The sequence below is a fragment of the Vombatus ursinus genome, unplaced genomic scaffold, assembly GCF_900497805.2.
Source record: "Vombatus ursinus unplaced genomic scaffold, bare-nosed wombat genome assembly UNPS02014818.1, whole genome shotgun sequence".
In the NCBI taxonomy this organism is placed as follows: Eukaryota; Metazoa; Chordata; class Mammalia; order Diprotodontia; family Vombatidae; genus Vombatus; species Vombatus ursinus.
Genome location: NW_020954596.1, coordinates 11,674,370 through 11,697,255, shown reverse-complemented (window position 1 = coordinate 11,697,255; position 22,886 = coordinate 11,674,370).

Below are 22,886 nucleotides of genomic sequence, written 5' to 3'. Positions count from 1 at the left end.
ACTCCCCTTTATAATAAAGGAAAATGACTAAGTAAAAACATCTGGTAGAGAAACCTTGCCTGACGATGTAGTCTATCCTAGTAGCTTTTCCCTTTAGAAAGTAGCTTTCTTCTAAATTATTATTAGTTTTGATTCTAACAATGATGTTGACAATCATAATAGTTCAAATTTATAAAGACCTAGATTACAAAGGGTATTCATGTCTATTATCTCACTTTATTAACACTGTTCTTCTGAGGTGGGTAGGGATGGGGACAGATCTGTGATTTTAATGATATCAGTAACTCCCAGGTGAGGGGCTTCTTCTGCCAGTGCAGGTTGGCCCCTTCTCTGCAAGTTAGGTCCTAGAGTTGCCTAGAGCCCTAAGAGGTTAGATGACTTACCCAAAGTCACTCGGTCAGTATGTGTCAGAGGCAGGATTTGAACCCATGCCTTCCTGTTCTTGGGGCTGGCTCTCTCTACCTACTTGGCTGCGCTATCTCTTTGTGAGGGAGGAAGTTCCAGTATTATTGTTGAGGAAACCTAGGCTCAGAGAGGGAGACTCCCTCCCTTGGGTTTTTTCCTCCTAACACAAGCTATTAAAAAAAAAGTATGCCCAAAGCGTTCACAAAAAGAGCACCGCACTAGCCTTTTCTCTTGGTGTTAGTTCCTTGACTAGAGGCCCTGCTTCTGCTCCTTTGCCTTCTTAGAAGAGACATTAAACGTTGGATTAGAGTACAAGGATCCAGGGTCCAACTCTGATGCTGCAGCCTACCACCCGTGTAGCCTTGGGCAAGCGCCTTCTCATCTTTGGACCTTTGACTCTGACTGTAAAATGAAGGGGTTGGTCTAGTTCACATCTAAGGTCCTTTGGAGCCCCAAAGCCCGTGATCCCATCCCACACTCTCCCTCTCCTGCCAGGGATGTTATCGTAAATAAGACAAATGACCACTAGATGGCAGCAAAAGGCCTTCCAAAAGTAGCAGGAGGTAGAGACAGAAAGAGACAGAGATGGACAGAGAGACTGAGACAGGGAGGGAGGAGAAGGAAGGGGGGGAGACAGAGAGAGAGAGAGAGAGAGAGAGAGAGAGAGACAGAGACAGAGACAGAGACAGAGACAGAGACAGAGACAGAGAGAGACAGAGAGAGACAGAGAGAGACACAGAGAGAGAGAGAGAGAGAGATTTGTCAAAACCACAGGCCAGCTTCTAGGCTTAGCTCCCCTTGTTCAGAGGCAGAATAGGGAAATACATATAGTGGTCTTATCTGGGCATCTAAAGACTAGGTTTTAGGTCCAGCTCCGAACTCCTAGCTTTCATTCCTTTCCTGCCGACCTTCTAAGTTGTCTTGGGCTGGAAAATTGTTTCACTCTGCCTTTTTGTGGGTTCTTCTGCTCTAGAATTTGTTTACAGTCATTATTTAAAGGTATTTGGAGGGATTTGGGGGAAAGCTCAGGAAGGAGTCCCTGCCTTTACCCTGCCCCCTTGGCTCCACCTCACAGCTTTCATTTCTTTAATTCTTTAACATTTATTAAATGTTTTTCTAGCAACTACCCTTAGAAGCAGATTGTATAAACAAAGCACTGTTGTCCCTGTTTTTCAGGGTCACTGTTGTGCTGATGAATTCATTCCCTGGGAGGGACTTGTCTCATTTCCTGTATCTTTTCAACGAGGTATGAATTTCCATCATCTTCGGTTCTCATTGTTCTGCTCATGAGGCCTGTGCTCTGGAGTGGTTCAGGCTCATATCTAGTTTGCACAACTCATCTGTTTTTTTTAAAGGGACTACTTGGTCTAAGGAGGAGCTGGAGAGAGAGGAGGTCAGACAGACAGACACAGATCCTTTTCTCTGGGGAAAGGCTTACCTTTGTACATCCCCACAGTCCTTCCAGGGAACCACGCAGCCTATTAGAAGAGGGAAGAAGAATTAGCAGTAGTTGGAGATGTAGGAGAGAAGGAGCCATTTCTAGACAGAGGTGTGAAGGGGAAGAAGGAGGGGCATCTCAGAGAGCCAAGACAGGGAGGAATAAACTAGGCATATCCCTGTGGTTATCGCTGAGTCATGTGAATTGTAGGATTGCCTCTCTAGTATGTCTGAATTTTTCTTTTGTTTGGAGATGGGCATTTGGTTAGTACTATACTTGGGGAAGATAGCATAGCCCCCTAGGGAAGGCAGAAGCCCCACTGGAGAAGGAAGGTAACTTGACTTGACTGTCTATGGGCTCAGGTATGAGTCCTTCACATTTTCAATCAGGTCAAATAAAACCTGTCCTGTATGCTATGTTGTGTTAGCCTGTGTGCTTGCATAGGTCCTTTTCCTTTTGTTGCAGAAACTTGAGCACTCACTAAATCCTAATGTTCCCAGGGAAAATCCTGGCTGGGGGCGTGACCAAAGAATATGATTATTGAGAAGCGCTCAAGATTGAGTCTTGTCCTTGTGAGTTTAAAGTTTAAGTGAGTAGGTCACTAGGTTACATATAGGTTAGGTAACTGATGTTCAGAGAGAAGTGACTTGGCCATAGTCACAAAGCATAAAAGGAAGGTTCAAACTCAAGTCTTCTGAATCAAACTTCCTTTCACTTTCCTACTAGCTGTCTGACTTTAGAGAAGTCACTCTCCTTCTCAGAGGCTTAGTTTCCTACTACTTAAAGGGGCGGACTAGATGATCTCTTTTGTCTTTAACAATTTTTTGTCCCAACATTTTATACTTTCATGTCTCTTACAAGCCTGACGTTCTCTGTTCTATCTTACTCTCGTAAGCTCGGGTCTTACATTGCACTGTAGATTCTAAGGCCTCTTCTGGCCCTAACATTCTAGATTAAAGTCCCTTTCACTTCTGGTATTTTATATTCTGTGTTCTAAGACCCCTTCCAGTATTGACATTCTACGTTCTATATTCTGAAGGCATTTTTTAGCTCTTAGAGTTTATGTTCATGCATCAATGTCGTTCCTAAGGTTGTTAATGTATGGAAAATGGGAGCTTTTATATTCTATGCTGAATCTCTGAGTTTCCCTGGAGTAAAGAGCAGAATCTGGTTCCATTTGGAGTCCCTCCCCTTCTCCCCTACTATGACAAAGCACCAGCTAAGTGCTTCTGGCACAGAGCCGTGTTTAATTAAAATATCTCCCGGTGTTTCTTCTATTCACTGGGAAATTAATTTATGATGTTATTGCTGACTCTTTGCCTCTGCTGTGGGTGCCATTGCTCTTTCAGCTTCTTGATTGTTACAGCAACATCTTAGATCTCTTGTATATATTCTCCTTTCAGGCTTCTCGCAGCCAAGAAATAATGCAGTAACATCTCGGCCCTCCAGAGCCCTTAGGAAATGAAGCATTCTGAATGGCAGGGTTTTCAAGAGACCTGGTTGTTTACCTTAATAAGTCGTGACATTCTTTTCCATTTTAACCATTCTGGTTAGAAATCTTTCAAAAGAGAGGCCTGAATTTGGAGTCAAAGGACCTGGCTTTGAATCCTGCCTCCTCTTCATTCTATAAATGGGGCCCTCTCTACAATGTATTGTCTTAGAGAGTTGGCTGGGGGCACTGAGAGATTACACGGGGTCAAACAGCCAGTAGGTGTCAGAAGTGGGATTTGAAGGTCTTTCTCACTCCAAAGTCAGATCTCTATGTTAATTCTCCCAGGATTATCTAGAGGGAAAATGCTTCATAAACGTGAAAGCACTATAAAAATGGGAGCTTTTATCTGTGACAGCAGTTGTCGTCCTAGGTTGCATCACAGTAATGTTCCCAAAGGGTTGGGTCTGGGCTGGACTTGTGCAGTTCTTGTGCCTTCTTTTGACATCTCTTCCCTCCCTGTCAGGCTGTAAGCTGTCATTTCTCCAAGCTGAAAGCTTGCCTGGTTATAGAAGCTGATGCATACCCAGCCCCCTTTCTCATTTGTTGCTTCTTATCTGCTGTGGGCTGAGGGATTTCGATTATGCAAGATCCTAGGGGACTTCAATTCTTACAGAAGCTAACATGTGCTCAGTGGGGCTTTTCTTACCACCAAGGCAGATTACAGATCCTCCAGGCCTTAATTAAATAATTGTGGAATTTATGAAATGCTGTGGTTAAGAAAAAAATCCATCCCTCTGATCCCTTACCCTGTGAAGAGCCTTGCCATACTTAGCTAGGTTGGTCCTTGGACATTCATAGCCAGCCTCATTCTCTATCCTCTCTAGTTTAGTACTAAGTTAGAGCTTATACTTCATTGGCATAGATTTGGGTGGGTGGTTGGGGATGCTGCCCTAATACCCTTCCCTTATTGACCCTATCACTCTGATGCTCCCTTGTCTCCATTTAAATCATGTGGTCTTCCCTTAAACTCACTAAAAAAAAAAAAGGCTAGGTATTTAGCACTGAATGGTCTGTCAAATTCTTCTGAGAAGCCCCTTTAAATCCCAGAAACAGAACCACTTCCCAAAAAAACTCTATGTCCTGACTCTAAATCTAGTGTTCTTTCCATTACAAATCTTTATTCTCCTGTCTAGGGTGCAGCCTTTTAAGAACAAGCCATATTTGTTAGACTGTGGGGCTCAATTCCCATTTAGCTTTATGTTTCCAAGACATTTTAGATTTTACTAAGTCCTGCACCTATTATTTGCCACACATTAACTCTAACTTTCCTGAGTTTGGATCTGACCTCAGACACCTAATAGCTGTATAACCCTGGACAAGTCACTTAACCTTGTTTGCTTCAGTTTCCATCTCTATAAAATGAACTGGAGGGGCAGCTATGTGGCCCAGCACAGGCCCTAGAGTCAGAAGGACCTGAGTTCAAATCCAGCCTCAGACACTTACTAGCTGTGTGATCTTGGGCAAGTCACTTAACCCCATTACCTCAAAAAAAAAAAGAGAGAAATATAAAATGATCTGGAGAAGGAAATGGCAAACCATTATAGTATCCTTGCCAAGAAAACCCCAAATGGGATTATGGAAAGTTGGACACGACTGAACAACAACAACAGTTAACAGTTCTAATAACCTTCCCCCATTCCATTTGATAGATGCAGAAATTCAAGTTCCAGTCACCCCATAATAATAGTCTTAGAACTCTTAGAGACCCCAGAGACATCTAGTCCATCTCAGACCTGAACAGAAATCTCCTTCCCAACTTCTTTGTCTCGGGGCCATCCAATCTCCACTTTAGTGATAACAAACTCATGACCCCAGTGGGAGTTTCAATGAATTATCCAAGCTTGAATTAGAGCTGAGATCAAATTCCAGCCTTTGGACCCTGTCTTTTTCTCTGTCTGATACAGCCTATGTTACTTCTCAGTCTCAGAATGTTAAAACAGTGATTTTAGGATGTCAGAGTTAGAAGGGACCCAGAACAGAGAACATAGAATGTTAGAACTGGAAAGGACTTGGGGGTATGGAACAGAATGTCTGAGCCATTAGGGCCCTTAGAACACAGGACGTGGAAGGTAAGATCAACTCATCTAAACTTTTCAATTTCTTATAATCATTCACATGCCCATTGACTGTGAGCTTTATTTTGGCTGGGCTACATGGTTTTGCCTCACTAATTTGTTTGAGCTTCTGCATTTCATTGAATAGGCTCAGAGCACTGGGCATTTTGTCAATGGTTAAACTTTTAAAATTATTATAGTTTCTGATTTCATTAAAATGCAAAAGGCTGGTTAGAGCATTCTTGGTTTCTAAACTCATTTATTTAGTTTTTCAAGGGGTCCACATTCAAGGATCTCACAAAAAGAGGAGGGAGTCCAGGGTACTGAGGTTCCTGGATAGCAGGGATGGATCTTGACTCTGTCTCTGTGTGTGCATGTGCATGTGTGTACGTACAAAAGAGTGAATGAACTCATATACATGGGGTCTGGAACTAACTAGGGTTGGTTCCGAGTTATGTCAAAGTGTTTTCTTTAGCTTACTCTGTACCTTAATCCATCCCCTTTCCTTCAATGACCAACTCTGATTCCACATCTTCCATGAAGCCTTTTGTGTCCCAGGTGATAGCTCTGCACATATTTCACTCCCTCATGTCATTTACTGACTATAGCTTCACCTCCATTAGGTTATAAGCCATTTGAGAACAGGGCTATGAAGGAATGAATAAATGAATAAATGAATGAATGAATGAATGAATGAATGAATAAGTAAATGAATGACTATTTATGAAGCAACTGCTATGTGCCAGGCACTGTGCTGGAGGTATGAAGAGAAAAGTAAAACAGATCCTGACCTCAATGAATTTATATTCTAATGGGAGAGAACAGCACAGATAGGTCCAGGAGAGGGAGTGTTAGTCTGGCGAATGACAGAAATGGCAGATGGAGCCACAGCCCAGTCGACTGCCTAGCCCTCTGCAGAAGTAATGGCAGCACTGCTGTAAATTTGATTACTGTTTTCAAAGCCAGAGATGGAAAGGAAGGGAGTGAGAAGGTAGTAGCATGGAGACTGGGGGAAAGGACTGTGAGCAGGAGGTCACTTACAGTGGCAGGGCAGAGAGCAGAAACTCCCCAAGATGTCTAAATTAGAGATGTGAGGCAAATTCTGTGGTCAACTGGATATAGTCTGGCCGTATCAGTCTTTGTATCTGTTACACTCAGCATGGGAACTTTCACATAACGGGCAGTTAGTAATTATTTGTCAATTGAATTGAATTCACAGTGACTAGATCACTCTTTGCTTGTGTTTAACTTGTTGTCATTGGTGGCAAAGCCACTAGGGACTAAGGAGGGGGCAACAGGAGACAGTGATTTTGACCGGCTCCCAGGTACACTGCACATTTAGTCTAGGCAGCTGAGGTGTTGGGGAAAAATACTCAAGAAGAGATAGAAACAATGGATTTGAGAAGTGGCTCTGTCTCCTTGAGTCAATTAGCACACTACTCCTCCCACCATGAGCCTCAGTTTCTTTATCTGAAAAAATGGAAATAATAATCTCTAATTTGCCTTCTTCACAATTCTGTTTGAAGGAACAAATGAGATATCATAGGAGCATGGGGTAGGGAGAAAATGGAAATGTAGATAGCTTTTTCAAGAAATTTATCATTGAAGGAGGGGAAGAGAACTGGGATCACACTTGGATGGTTTAGTGACTAAACTTTAGTCAAAGGACATCTTTCTTTTCTTTCTTTCTTTCTTTCCTTCCTTCCTTTTTCTTTTCTTTTTTCTTTTCTCCTCTTCCTCTTCCTCATTATCTCCTTTTCCTCCTCCTCTTCTTTCTTCTTCTTCTTCTTGATTGTAGAGACATGAATGTGTATGTAAACACGTAACAAGGGACTATTGGTCTAAGAGAAAAACCAAAGATGCCTGAATAAGAAGAGGTTGGAAGGCTTTTAGAATAAGTTCTTGATGGAAGCAGGAAGAATTGGGTCAAGGTCACAGGTAGAAGGACTAGCCTTAGAGAGCAGTAACAATGTCTGTACTGGTACTGGAGTGGAGGGGGGAGGAACACTGATAATGCTGAGAAACTTTGAGTAATGAAGAGGAGATGAGGGAACTCACTTCATATAGCTTCAACTTTCTTAATGCAGCAAAACAGGTTGCTAGGTCATCTACACTAAGTGTGTGTGTGTGTGTGTGTGTGTGTGTGTGTGTGTGTATTAGGTCAGGGATACAGATGCAAGTATATGGAGGAAATAAAACATTTGAAAGAGATGCTAGGGAGTGAAAAGAGCTGAAACTAGGGAAGGGCCATCAGGGCTTTGCCTCAACATGGGGAAATTTAGAGGGTTCCAGTAGTACTGTCCCAGGATATTTATTTCCTTTCCTGCCTGGCCCTAGCCCACTGGCGATAGTCTTGGGTATACTTGCTCCCCTTTCAGCAATCTAGAAAGGTCGATGTCCCAGGGTTTATTTATTCTCCCAGTGGCTACATCCACCGCCCCCAATGCCCCACCCCTAGCAGCAGCCTAGACTCTTGGATGTGGCCCTCGGATGCACCCCTTCTCTCCGCAGCCACACCCTTTATCCAAGCTCCTGCTATCCCCAGTGGCCTAGAAACCCTAAGGTTTGCAATAAGTAGCTTTCTCAGTCCAGTGGTTGTGATCCAGTCTTGACATCCCCAACCTTGCTCCAGATGCAAAAATCATAAGGTATGGCTCAGGGAATGATTTAGGAAGTCCATAAGAGGGGAACAGGAAATCGTGGGGCACACTGGGGGGGTCTCTCTGTCCCTTCTTTCTTTCTCATTCATACCCCCTCAGTTTTTCTTTTCCTCCTTCTCTGTGTCCTCCCCTCCCCCCTTTTTCTCTTTACCTCAGTCTCTCTCCTCCCCACCCTCTCCACTTGAGGCTTTTTTCCCTCTCTTCCCCTCCTCCTCCCACCCTGCCCTGCATTGCCTGCTGAGATGCTCTAGCTGTACTCCAGGCTGAGCCACAATTATCTGGAAAAGAAGCCTGGCCAGTCCCTGCCCTGCACTGAGCACCCTCTGAACTCGGCTCCCCAGGTATGCTGACACCATCAAATCAGACGGTCCGAGCAGCCTTTTCTCGTGCATGTTTTATACGTGCAGCTGAATCACGATGCTTCTGAAATATTGAAATGAAATGCATGAATTGTTCTGTGCGATGGGCAGGGTGGTGCAGGGAGATTGCTTTCTCCTCTCTGTGCCTGGATAAGAATGATAAAGAGGCTCGCATAGACAAAGGCCCGTGAGGCTGGTCAGTCATGTCTCGGGAAAACGCTCAGTGCTGAATAACAGCAGCTTGTGGTGGGGGATGCCCTGGATTGGCAGCCAGAGGAACTAGGCCTGAATCTTTTCCCTGTTCCTTGCTATCTGTGTGACCTTAGAAAAGTCACTTAACTCCTCTGGGCTTCAGGTTGCTCCGCTATAAAATAATAATAAAAAAGTCCAATTTTAAAACCCCCCAAACTCTGCCTGGGAGACAAGACCTCTTTCGTGGCTCCCCTCCTTACTTTTTGTGTGGCTACCTGCCTAGTGAAACAGTCTCCTAACAGTTTCCGCTCTGCTCTCTCCCTCTCTGACCCGTCCTTCAGCACTCATTAGGAAGACTAATCTTTGATGAAGTCACTCTTCTGCTCATGAGCCTGCCCTGTCTCTGTGCCTTTGCTTACACTGTTCCCTTTGCTGGGAATGCTATTCCCCTTCACCCCACTGCTGTGTTCTTGCCTGTGGAAATTATACCTATCCTTACAGGCTAGATCACTTTTATTTTCATCTGTCAGATGGAGATAATACCTACTCTAATGAGCATGGGCTTGGAGTTAGGGAATCTTATCTCAAGTCCTAACTCTGATTTTTGTTACCTTGAGCAAGCCACTTAACCTTTGCATCTTAGTTTACTCATCTGTCAAACTGAGATAGTAATACTTGGACAAATGACCTGCCTGGGCAGCTCAGTGGAGACTGGCCGTGGAATCAGGAAGACGAGTTCAAATCTGGCCTCAGACACTTACTAGCTGTGTGACCCTGGGCAAGTCACTTAACCTTGCTTGCCTCAGCGTCCTCATCTGTAAAATGAGCTGGAGAAGGAAATGGCAAACCACTCCAGTATCTTTGCCAAGAAAAAACCCCAAACGGGTCACATTGGATACCACTGAAACAATAGAATAACAACAACAACAGATGGCCTGCCTGAGCTCTCATGAAGAATGAATGAGGTAGTAGATGTAAGGTGGTTTGTAAATCATCACAACTGTAACTCTTGAGTAAGAGACTCTCTCCTGACAGGAAGGGCCTGGGTACACTTTGTGGGAGTTATGACTTCTCTTCCTCATTATCTTTACCCAGATAACCCAGGAGATTTAATATCTGACCATCCCCCACCCCAGCGAATGGTCACCAGGTCCCTTTACAAGCACATGGATACACTGGAATCAAAGCGTGGGAAAAGTTTATCTTCAGATTAGATAAATTGACAAGATATATATTAAACACACGTAGAAAATAACAACACCTACTAGTAGAGAATTCTTGAACCCAAAGCTACATAGTTTTGGTCACTTATAATATTATCCTGGTGAAGCTCCAGCAGCAGGTGCCCAGGGACTGTTCTTCCAACAAATCAAATCAACATGCATTTAAGTGCTTATTATGTGCCTGGCACTGTCCTGGCCATGTTAGTAGTCCCTTCCATAGTTGCCACTGGACTTTGATCCCTTTGGAGGAGAGAGTGAGAATGACGATTTTGTGCGACTCTGACTCACTTAAATCCAATTCACTCACAAGCCAAGATGTCACCTGTGATGCCGTTGGTCCCCTTTGAAGACAAAAGATGAACAATAACAGCAGCACATCTTCTGTCCGCAAAGCAATTCTTTTCTTGAAGCTTGAGTCTTCCACAGCTTTCAGATTGCTCTTTACTCCTCCTGTTGACATTCTTTTTTGTAGATCATTACTCAGCCTGTTGCGCATGCTGCCTGCAGTTCTATTCTAATTCCAGCAGATGGAAGTCAATCACTTCCTCAGGGGACCAGCTCTCCTTCAGCTTGCCTGGCAACTTCTGACAAGGCTCAAAAAGTATACTTATATTTCTGAATCTTTCTTTTATGTTTTTTTTCAATATTTTATTTTTTCCAATTGCATGTAAAATAATTTTAACATTCATTTTTTTAAAATGTTGAGTTCCAAATTCTCTCCTTCTCCCCATTGAGAAGGTAAGCAATTTGATATAGGTTGTATATGTGCTGTTATGGAAAACATAGTTACATATTAGTCATGTTGTGAAAGAAAACACAGACCAAAAAAACCCCCATAAAAATAAAATAAAAAATAATATGCTTCACTTTGCAGTCAGACTCCATCAATTCTTCCTCTGGAGGTGGATAGCATTTTTCATCATAAATCCTTTGGAATTGTCTTGGATTTTTGTAGTGCTAAGTATAGCTAAGACATTCATAGTTGATTATCCCACAATATTGCTGTTGCTATGTACAATGTTCTTCTGATTCTGCTCACTTCACTTTGCATCAGTTCATGTAAGTCTTTCCAGATTTTTCTGAAAGCATCTTGCTCATCTTTCTTTTCTAATTATATGGCCCTTGGACTTGTCCCTACCTCACAAACTTCCTAGAGATTTAGGGAAAGGAACTTCCCCTTGTACCTTATACATAGGTGCTTCTCTTCAAGTCCATGTTGGCTCACAGTGACCTATCATATCATATTTTCTTCAATGATTAGGTACCTTGCTCTCTCTTGTGTGTCTAGAGGAATAACCATATCTCTAATCATTTTTCTCTCAGTCCGTCAAGTTCTCCCTTGGAGCATCTGGATGCTGTCATGGGAGAGCAAATAAGTTTTGGAATTGACAATTGGGGAATTCTGAATCCTAAGAAAACTTGGTAGTTTTCTGAAAGAGTGGATTCTAAATAGACACTGACTGAAGACATTTTAGCATGCAGAAAAGAGCAGTGATTCACATGAACTTTCTGACCCCAATTCAGATTAAGGCTTAAGATAGAGAGGTGACCAAGAAATTGTTGTTATTTGTCTTCTTTTGTTTTCAAAAAGTACCAATGCCATCATGAAGGTGATGTCTTGAGTTGTGCATGGATTGGATTTAAGTGAGGCCAAGTTGCACAAAGTCATCAGCCTTACTCCCTTCCAGAGTCACCAAAGTCCAGTGGCAGGACAAAAGTCAAGATGACTGGTGAGGGCCCAGGATGAAGTGGATGACCTTGGTGTCTTTGATGTCTCACCAAGCTCTAAGCACCCCACATTGCCTGCTTCAGCTGCTGTAACAGATGTTGAAATAAATTGTTCTCATCCACCCATTCCACTGTGGAGAAGAGTTCTTGCATGCTTGGAGTAGACATCCTCTAACTCATTGATGGGTTTGAGGCTGTTGGTTACCCTCAAGTTGGTTTAATCTGTCTGCCAAGATGGTTTAGTAGGGTGTGGCTGCTGATGAGAGTTGAGTGCCGGGTGGATACCAAAGGTGGAAAGCAACCCTAAAAAGGGCTTTGCAAGGCTTCTGAGCAGAGGTATTAGTCCTCCCTGAACAACTCATACACCTTGACCAGGAAATAGTGGTGAAGAGACAGATTCAAGTATGAAGTCTTTGTGTCTGTATTCCAAAGATCTTGTCTTGTGATGAGGGTTCTCCTTCTGAAGAGGAAATGCCCATTCTAGCTAAGGTTCAGAAAGACAGACCCTCCTATTAGAATTATTTTAAAGTCGTCAAAGGCTTTTATCTTTTTGATGTATTTGTTAGATTTGTTAGAGCTTTTGACTTCCTTTAAAAGAGATGCAGCTGAAAATGCCTGTAGGCTTTAAGCTAAAAGAGCAATGGGAGAGTCCTTTCCTCTGAAAAGGAAGAATAGTACCTCAGCTAACAATTCCAGATGAAGCCAGAAGGTGGAAGCAGAAATCTCCTCAACTGTGCCCAGTGGAGCTGCACCTAGCAGTGATCATGGAAGGAGCAAATGTTGAACAGTGGCCACACCAGAATAGCAGCGAGCAACATTTGAAAGAGATGACTTACCTAGAAGAGATGAGCAGGGAGCAGACTTGGCAGAAGTAAAAGGGATAATATTATAAGATGACATTAGTGGCTGAACAGATCGGAGGCATGAATTACTCTGTCATGTACCTGTTCCTTAGAGAGGAGATTTAGTGTAACAAGTAGAGTATTGGATGTGGAGCCAAGAAGACATTGGTTCAAATTCTATCTCCTATACTTACTAGATATGTGAACATGGCCAAGTTAAACAATTTCTCTGTTCCCTCATCTGCGAAATAGAAATAATAGCATGAGTAATAATTCCCTTATAGGATTGTTGGGAAATCGAAGTTAGATAACACTGAGCATTTTGTAAACTAAGCACTGTATCAGTGTCATCATCATCATCATTATCTTCATCAATCAAAGTGTGTGTCCTTCCATGCTGGCCACAGTCACCCAGACATTCTGAATACAAGTCAATCAATCAATAAATATTTTAAAAATTCCTACTATGTGCCAGGTAGAGTATGTAGTATGTGCTAAGTGCTGGGGGAGAAATACAAATGTATTAGTTCAACTAAATACTGAAGCCTGTACATTTTGGTTGAATCAATCAATCAGAAGTAAATTAGGTATGAATAAGACCCTAATCAATTTGAAAGGATCATAGGGACTTTGGGTCAATGGATGAAAACAGAAGGCAACATATAGGAAATATTTTGAAATTAGTTTAAGAAAACCAGTTATTCCCTATGGGATTATGTATAGAAACAGCAAGACAGTCAGGGGAGTGTCCAGGAGTGGACTCCTGAGAAAGAATTGCCTTTGGAAGAGTTCTACCTTTTCCCCCTCTGTTTACCAGGTGATAACCTTGTGAACTTTGAAAGGTCAGAAGATATAGAATTCCCATCATTATTGGTAGCAATATCCCTGGAGGAGCAGTGGTTAACAGCTGTGCTTGCATTGGGAGTTTAAAGATGTACCAAGGACAAACTAATTCCGAGGAAAAGCAACTTCAGGACTCTATAAGGTCATCAACATCAAGAGAGAGTTACACCTAAGGAGATTTTCATGAGGATTCCATAAAGGGAAAAGAGGACTTCCAATAACCCAGAGCTGTGTTTATCCTTTAGCTACATGTGATCTCTAAGTTTGAGCCCAAGGACTTTGTGCAAGGAGAGAATACGCTTCCACTTTGGGTGTTATTTCTATAACAGCTTTTCTTGCTATGGCTGCTAAGTAAATACCTTTTCTAAAAGCTAAGTGTTTGATAATCAATGGGGAGTACACTACTAGGGGCTTGAGAATGACAGTACTAGAAAACTGCAGTCCTCAGGATTACTTCTTGAGACCTGAAGGGAGTAGACTTCCGCTTCTAGGGACCCAGTTCACCAACTTGAGTGGGAGTTGGGAAAATATCCCTGGGGAGGAGGTGTATGCAGAGAAGGAAATAATAACTGTTCTCAAATCCAGCTCTATATTCTCCATACCACACATTGCCTCTCTCTTCTATCATATGGGGCTAATAATACTTAATTATTTACTTAACAGTGTGGTTGTAAGGAAATTACTTTGTGAGTCATGAAGATCTGTAGTGGGTTCTACCAAACTGTATAGCTTTAAGCAAAAACTGAGTGATTAATTGTTAGGTGTGTTGTATAAAGAATTCTTGTACAAGCCTAGGTTAGACTAGATGGCCATTAAGGTCCTTTCCAAATCTGAGATTCTGTGATTCATGTCCTAGAGCTGGTGTTTAGTAGTTTTGTGACCTTTGGCAAGCCACTAATCCCTCTCTGAATCTGTTTTCTCATAGAGAAATTGGGGATAATAATATCATTATATCCCAATACTTTTTAATTAGTTCATGGGATTTAGAAAGTTTTTATAGAAAAAAACAGTAATGCTAAGGAAAGAAATCTTTATTATAGACAAATATTAATTCAACCAAAAGAAAGCATAAAAGGTTCAACTTAAAAAACCTCAGGACGTGAGGAGGTAGGAGACCAGACAGAGGATACTTCTGGTGCACTGTCATCAGAAAGATAAGGAAACACTGGTATCTTATCCATGGGGAAGGGGTAACAGCTAACCTCCAATGAGATGATTTTTAGAAAGGGAAAAGAAGGGATAAATGATGCTTCCACAGGTACCCTGTAGACCTAGAATCCAAGTTTCAGTCTCATCACACCTCCAGTCTCCATGCCCTAACATTGGATATTATCCCATGAAATAGGTTAGCATAGGTGAGAGTTAAAGTGGGATTCCCCTTCACACCTCTGAGGTTTCATATCTTTAGTATCACAGGTAGGGAGGTAGTATTTGGGGAATATAAGAACTACATGAAGCATGGAGATTTCTATTTGGAAGTTTCCTAACATAGAAAATTTCAGAAAAATGAAGAGCTTAGGGTAGAAGTGATATCTAGAGCAAAGACAGCCTGTCTCAAGAAGAGCTAGGGCCAGAAAATCCCAAAATATTTTTGATTGCACAACCTAACCTTGCCAGGAAAGCATTTTATAAACTACAAGTGCTTTAGAAATACACATTATTATTGCATGTACACACAAAGACTCTTCCTCCTCAGAATCTGGAGAAGTCTTACCAAATTCATGACAGCAACCAGTGCCCTCATTAAAGATGGACCACAGAGAAAATGAAATGTAGCAAGTGGACTTTGCCTGAAGCTAATCTCACATTTTTAGTTCGGTAGTTACGGCACAGCTATGGATTCAGTTTGGTCCTTTCTTCGCCTCAGATAAAAAAAAATACCTTCTATTCCTGCCCTGTGTTCTGTGTGCAGAGCCTTGGGCTTAGTGTTGGGGGAGATACAGAGGTGAGCTAAGGCATGGCCCCTGCCCTCATGGAGGCTTTCCTTGTGGCAGATAGAACACTGGGATCAGGAGGGATCAGGAAATCAGGATTGGAGACTTAGGTTCAGTGAGAGTAATTGTGTCCCTTGAAAAACTTCACTTCCTTCTCTGAATTTTACAGTCCTTATATGAAAAATTAGAGGTTTGGACTAGATCCCAGGTCCTTAGTGTGTGTGTTTGTATGTGTGTGTGTGAATGTGTGATAGACCCCTTTGGCAGGCTGGTGAAGCCTATAGACTCCTTTTAAGAATAATGTTTTTAAAAGCATAAAATAAAATACACAAGATTATAAATGAAACCAATTTTATTACATATATCAAAATTAAAAATTTTATTGAAATATATCAAAAGAACCCTTGGCTTATTCAATCCCTATGATCCCTTCTGGCTCCAAACCATATAATACTTCACCCTGACAGGTTGGTTCTATAATTAGTATGACCTGCCATTTATAGAGTGCCTTGGAGTTTGCTTTTCGTAGGTTATGTCATTTGATAGTAACACCAATACAGAGCAGGGAAGTGCTATTGTTAGCGCCATTTTATGGATTGAAAATGGAGGGTCAGAGAGACTCAGCAATTTACCCAAGGGCTACACGGCTACTAAGTTTCAGGGACAAGATTTGAACTCATATCTTCCAGACTTCAGGGTTGGTACTCTATTGCTTAGGCCACATTTCCTCTTTTTTAATTCATTTTACATTTATTTCCAAAATTGACAATATTGGAAAATGGCTCTTTGGTAGGATGAAAACTGCTCTTTTGGAGACTATAGTAACTCATATAAGAGGACATCTCTTCCTAAACAACAGAGGCAGCTTTAGATAATTGAAAGAGAACAGGACTTGGAGTCATGCTGGTGGCTTGGCTTTGTGGCCCTGCTCTGACATTTTCTACTGTGTGACACTTCATCTGCTTGAGCCTCAGTTTCTCACTTGTTTAATGAGGGTACGAATCCTTTCTTTACGCACCACACATCGTGATTAAGAGAAAAGTGCTTTGTAGACTATAAAACAATTCAGAAAGGTGAGTTATTATTATCAAATAAAACAGAATGGGTCAATCCAGCCTCAAACACTTAATAATTATGTGGCCCTGACACTTAACCCTGAAAAAAATACAGAATGCATCATTAGTGGTAATTTACATTTCTGTAGCATTTTTGCATACTTTCTCTCACTTAATCCTCTGAAGCAGAGGGTCATATTGTTATCCACAGTTTATAAATGGAGCCTAGCGAAGCAAAGGACACATAGTGAGTTAGTAGCAGAATTAGGGCTGGAATTCAGGTCCTCTAACTCAAGGGTTCAATGTCCTTTCTAATCCATCTCATTGAGATGCCTTGAGAGAAGTCAAGTGTTAGGAGAATGATGGGGTAGAAGAGATCTCTTCCTTCGTTGAGGTATAGGAAGACATCATGGTTTAGTAGTGGAAAGAGTATTGGAGTCAGAGAGCTATGATTCAAATGCATAGTTCTGCCACTTAATTCCTATGGGACCTCAGACACTACTCCACCCTTTCTGGGGTTGTTTCTTCATCTATAAAATGAGGGAGTAAGATGATAAGATCTCTAGAGCTCTTTCCAGTTCTAAATCTGTTATCTTGTGAAAGCAGGGAAATTGGAGGCGGGTCTTAGAGGACAGATAGGAATGGAACAAACCAAGTCTGGGTTGGGTGGAAGGGCATTCCAGGCTTAGGGAGCTGTGGGAAGTAACTTGTAAATTTCTATTATTATTATTATGGAAAGTTTTATGCCATAGTTTTATTACAAGAGCTAAGAATGTCTATGGCACAGATCCCGTGTAATATGGAATTTCAGTTCAACTAAGTTTAAACTTTCTTCCCAATGATATTCTTTTTAATTTCCCAGGTTTAGGACCTTTTTTGGGGGTAGGGGGAGAAGGGAAGTAAAAGGGTCTGGACCTAAGATTTCATCATAGCACTCACTGCTAACCCATACTTCTTTCATTTTTCTTTCTTGTTCAAGGTTTCTTTTAGTCCATGGAGTGCCCAGCAAAACAGGTAGCAGTATTAAGACAGCCAAGTCTATGACCACAGCCGGACCTTCAAATGGCACAGAAATGGCATCAAGAAACCCAGGTCATAGAAGTATGAGTTTCTAAAAGGGGTTGACCCCAAGTTTCTGAGACATATGCACTTGCAAGAAGGGATAGAAGAAGATATAGGCCAACAATGTCAATCAGTTCCCAAGCAGAGACCATCAAGACCCCCAGCACCAAGGTCCCCAGGTCCAAATTCCTCAGGCCCAACATTACGAAGCCCACTAGCCCTAAGTGAGACAGCTCATCAAATGTACTGGCCCCAGAGTCAACACCCAACTTTTACACTTCTACGGTTGGCAAAGGAAGTCCGTGATTCATTAAAAAAAATTTTTTATAAGCAAATTCCAATATGATTGATTTCCTTTATAATTCTATGTATATTTTGTTCCTTAACATATTTATTCTGAAAAGTGATGTATAGGTTTCTATACCAGACTGTCAAAGGGGTCCATGACACAAAAAAAGTTAAGAACCTTTTTCCAGTGGCCACTAAGCCCACTAACCCTAAGGTTACCAACCCCATTAAGCCTACTTATACCAGGATAACTTCAAATTGTGAAGTCTGACTCTAAGGTCAACAAAGCAGTGAGCCCAAAGTGTCTATGTCTATTGACATCCAAAGATGCCCAGCTCATCAACCCAAAGGCAGTCAAACCCAAAGTTGCCAACACTAAGCAAAGCTTCTATGACCAAGGCTACGAATAACACAAATCTTCAAATAGTTGCTTTAGGACAGAAGAAGTGGTTTAAATGTTAAACCACAGTTTTTCTCAGTCTGGGCATCAGCATTTATTATTTTGTACAAATACACGGAATACAAGAAAATAAGGAGAAACTCCTTCCACTGATGCAGAATTATCCAGAGCCATGTTGTAATCTGAAATGGGATTCCCATTACAATCTAGGTGATGACACCTACCAACCAGTTGACCTACTTGTAAACAAATGGTTTTCTTAAGCTCATTTTCAATAGTAAGGTAGAAAGTATCTACAATTTGAAACCATGGGAGAAACCCTGGACTGGAGGTAAGGAGACACATGGTCTAGTCCTGATCTCCAATGATTGTATGATTTTTGAGTTAAGTAGTTGGGTTTCTTGGGAACTTGCTATCCTAATCTTAAAATGTGGGTATTGGGCTAAATGAGGTGTTAATATCTCTTCCAGTTAAGAGATGGAGTAATTTATTTCATTATTTGTTCTTTGGTAGTTGTATTTATTTACCTTTCTCATGTGTCTGTTGTTTGGGGTGTTAGCAAATTGAATAATCTGCTCACACCTTTTTTTTTTCTTTCAGGAATGCTTCAAATGTTTTTCTTTAATTAAACATGCACCTTTTTTCATTGATGTTAAATAGGCTCAAGTTTTCAGGGTATGTCATTTGGGATCTTAGGCACCTTTGCTTTTCAAAGTATATTATTTTGTTCCTTTCTGCATTTTCTGGTGGGTATAGATTAGGCCCATGTTATTTGAAAATGTTTTCTCTTTATAATCCTAGGTCTTTTTCCTGGCTGTTTACAGAACATGTTTATCACTGGAATTGTTAAATTTAACCACGATGTGTCTTGGAGCTCAAAGCATATGTTCTGCTTCTTGTTGTTGTTTCTAGAGGCAATCTGTGGATTCTTTCCTTTGGAGCTTTGTTTTCTGGCAGAAGCTCTGGTCACTTTTATCATTTCTTGCATTGTGGTGTTCAGGTTTTTCTCTTTGTTGTGTTGTCTGGGAGGTCTGTGATCCTTAAGTTGGCTCTATACAAACTATCTTTAATATCAACGACTTTTGCTTGTATAGAGATGATTTTTTAAAATTTTATTTTATTCTTATTTTCTATTCCCTCCCTCTATCCCTTCCCCCACTCACTGAGAAAACATGAAATATGAAACCCATTATACATACCAAGTCATGCAAAACATTTTTACAGGGAGAGCCTTTCATAAACCTCCAAGCACAAGAGAAACATGAGTTTTTGTGATGAGAAATAAAACAATTGAGGGGTGGGTGTGTTACCATTTGGGGTAACACTCATCACGCCAGGAATATGCTGAAGATTAGGGATGCAAAATGTAGAGTTAAGAGTACTTGGTTTCCAAGTGCTTCCCAGAAGCTCTGGTCATTTAGTCCATGTGTCTATGTACAGCCTTGGCTTACATCTTTTGTGCTCCTCCTAGGGCTCCGCCACCTCCTGCTGGTTCAGTCACACCACAGGAGTTTCAGGCCTGTGTCTTAGTAAAGTGAAGACCCATAATTGGAGCAATGGTGAAGGAAAGGGGTTTTTTCTATTCCTTTTCCACTGCCCCAGGCTATGAAGGTCCCTGGGAAACTATGGTTCTTTCTAGAATCTCTGGGCCCAGGTACAGATAGTCCCTTGATCTGAGAGAGAGGTTAGATTTTTCAAAGATAACTAAGGGGAAAGGGGCAAAGCAATCATGTTTAAAGAGTTATTGAGTTATCATAAGCCTGGAACCTTAATCTAAGATACCCCTGTTAGAGGTCTTCATAGCTGAAACCTCATACATTTCATTGTCCTTACAGCGTGACCCAACTATGTGGCCAGCCATGTTGTTGCCTTAGAAGACCAGAATTGTGCCTCTCCATGTCTCTCTTTCTACAAAGGCAAAGTTTAGCCAAACTAATACTAGCTGGGTCCAAATAAAGATCACATCAGTCCAAAATTATGGGCCATATCTAAGAAGGTAAAATTTAATAGGGATAAGTGTAAATTTCTACACTTGGGCTAATGCAATCAATTATATAAACAACACGTTATACGGAAAAGAGCAGGGGAATTCCAAACCTGACACTACTGATTACTCATTGGTCAAGTCACTTAAATCACTTTATAATTTTGGACTTGGCCAATGGGGGAATTTATTTTGATTCACTATGCATATTTGTTACAAAGATTTTTTTTTCTTTGAATGTGAGATGAGAGAAAAAAATAAATGCTTGTCAGTTGAAAAATAATTAAAAATAAAATGAAGGGGCTATACTAGATCTCTAAAGTCCCTTAGACATCTAAATCCTGTGATTCTGTGAGTGTCAGGGGAGGCTTGATTGGGAAATAGTAGTTTAAGTTTGATATTGGAATAAAATGAAACACTCATAGGTCATTCAACAGCTAACCAATGTAGATTTACTTGGCCATAGCAGGGTAAGGTAACTCAGCAAGGATAGGCATTGAGGACATTAAGAATTGTTTCATCTAGGGGCAGCTAGGTGGTGTGATGGATAGAGCTCTGGACTTAGAGTCAGGAGAGCCTGAGTTCAAATCTAACCTCAGACATTTGACACTTACTAGCTGTGTAGCCCTTGGGCAAGTCACTTAACCCCAATTGCCTCACCAAAAAAAAAAAAAAAAAAAAAACAGCAAAAAAATGAATAATAAACTCAGGTTAAAAAAAAAAAAAGAATTGTTTTATCTGGTCAAAGCCTCCCTACCTCTGAGTTGCCCACGATGGTCCACCAACCAGATATCAGAAAGCACCTGGAACTCCTCAAAGCCATTTTGTAACCAGATGATTGGCAAGTGATGTCAAGATCTTTTGGTATCCTAACCCAATTAAGTCTCAAAGATGATTTCACTATCTTTTAAAGGTAAACTAGCTGTACTTGATTGAGGGTCATATATTGCTTCCATAATAGCCCTGCCAATCCTAAGGAGTAGGTATCCAATGTTTCTTCCAGTCTTGTAGCACATACATTTAACAACTCTAGACTCTTCCTATCAGCTCCTAGGGTATCACATAATAATATGAAAACCAGAAGGGACCTTAGAGATCATCCAATCCTACCCTTCTCATTTCACTTTATTTTAATTTTTAATGTTTTATTGATGCCTTTAAATAAACATGATATGACGGTCATACATGTATAGCCTATATCAGATTGCATGCTGTCTTGGGGAAGGGGTAGTGGAGGGAGGGGGAAAATTTAGAACTCAAAATCTTATAAAAGTGAATGTTGAAAACTAAAAATAAATAAATTAATTTAAAATATTTTAAAAATCCATGATAATCACTTCTATTCCCCCTTCTCAATTTTACAGAAGAGAGAGAAAACAGGCCAACAGAGAGGGGATAACTTGCCCAAGGCCACATGGGGCATGTGACTGGAACATTCCAAGGTCTTGGACATACTGGCCATTTCTACACAGGCGCTTGCTTTGCTGGTGGCTGGGCAGTGACACAGAGTGGTAGCCAAGGGGAAAAAGGAAGCCCTACCTGTGATAATCTGGGCTCTGTATTGCAGACACTTACAGGTCTGATGTTCCATGTTCCATGTTGTAAGATCTCATCCAACTGACTACAGCAGATTCTATGACAGAAGAAAATTGCTTAAGTTTCTGTGTTGGGCATCTTACATTTTTCTTTTCTGACACCAGGGCCAGCTAATTCCTTTCTTTCCTAAACAGCCAGTCAAGCTATTGGGAGCTCCCATAGAGATGCAGATCAAAATCCTTATAATTTTCAACTTTTGAAGAGGCCTGAACACCTGTGACTTTCAGACAGCGATACCAAGGCATACTTTGTCACCATGGTAACCCAGGTGCTCCCTGGCCCTCCAATTGTGTAGGTAGCTGCTCCTGGAACCCTGTGGTACAAACAGCATTAGTGAGTCAATGCATCAAATGACTCCACTTTAATGAGACAAAAGGAGAGGAGACTGGTTTAGGTAAGGCAGCATTAGACAGCTCCTCAGCAACTCCTTCTCTTGCAAGTAATACAAGCTACAATCCAGCTGTTTACAATTTACAAAGTGCTTTCACATTTCTTTTCTCTGATCCCCACAACAGGCCCCTGAGGAAGGCTGTTGTAGTTATTAATTTCTTTTTGGTCCAGTTTTTTGTTGTTGAGTCACTTCAGTAATGTCTGATCCTTCATGACCCCATTTGGGGTTTCCTTGGCAAAGACATCAAAGTGCTTTGCCATTTCCTACTCCAGCTCACTTTATGGATGAGGAAACTGAGGCAAACAGGGTAAGTGACTTGCCTAGGGTCACATGGCTAATAAGTGTCTGAGGTCGGATTTGAACTCAGGTCATCCTGACTCCAGGCCCGGCGTTCTATCCACTGCACCATCTAGTTGCTCCCAATTTTGGTCTAGAACAATTGCAAAATGAGGGGGTTGGATTTGATGACCTTGGACCTCATGAACTGTGAGATCCCTTCCAACTCCAAGTCTATGACACTTCTATTAGTCAACCAAGCAATAAGCGTTATTCAATGCTGAATAGAGAATGAGATTCAGAGTCAGGATGATCCGAGTTCAAATTCTGCCTCAGGCTTATTAGCTATGTGACCCTAGGTAAATTATTTCCCTCTCTCAGTCTCAGTTTACTCATCTATGAAATGAGAATGATAATAGCACCTACCTCACAAGGTTGTTTTGAGGATTAAATAAGGTAAAATATGCAAAATGCTTTGCAAACAAAAAAAAACCCTATATAATGCTATTTATTATTATTATTGTTGTTGTTGCTGTTGTCATCACCCCAGACCTGAAGTGGGAGAAGCAGCAGGGCATAGTGGGTGGAATGTTAGGCTTGAAGTCAGGAAGACCTGGGCTCAAATTCCACCTCTGAAACACACTAGCTGTGTGATCTTGGGTAA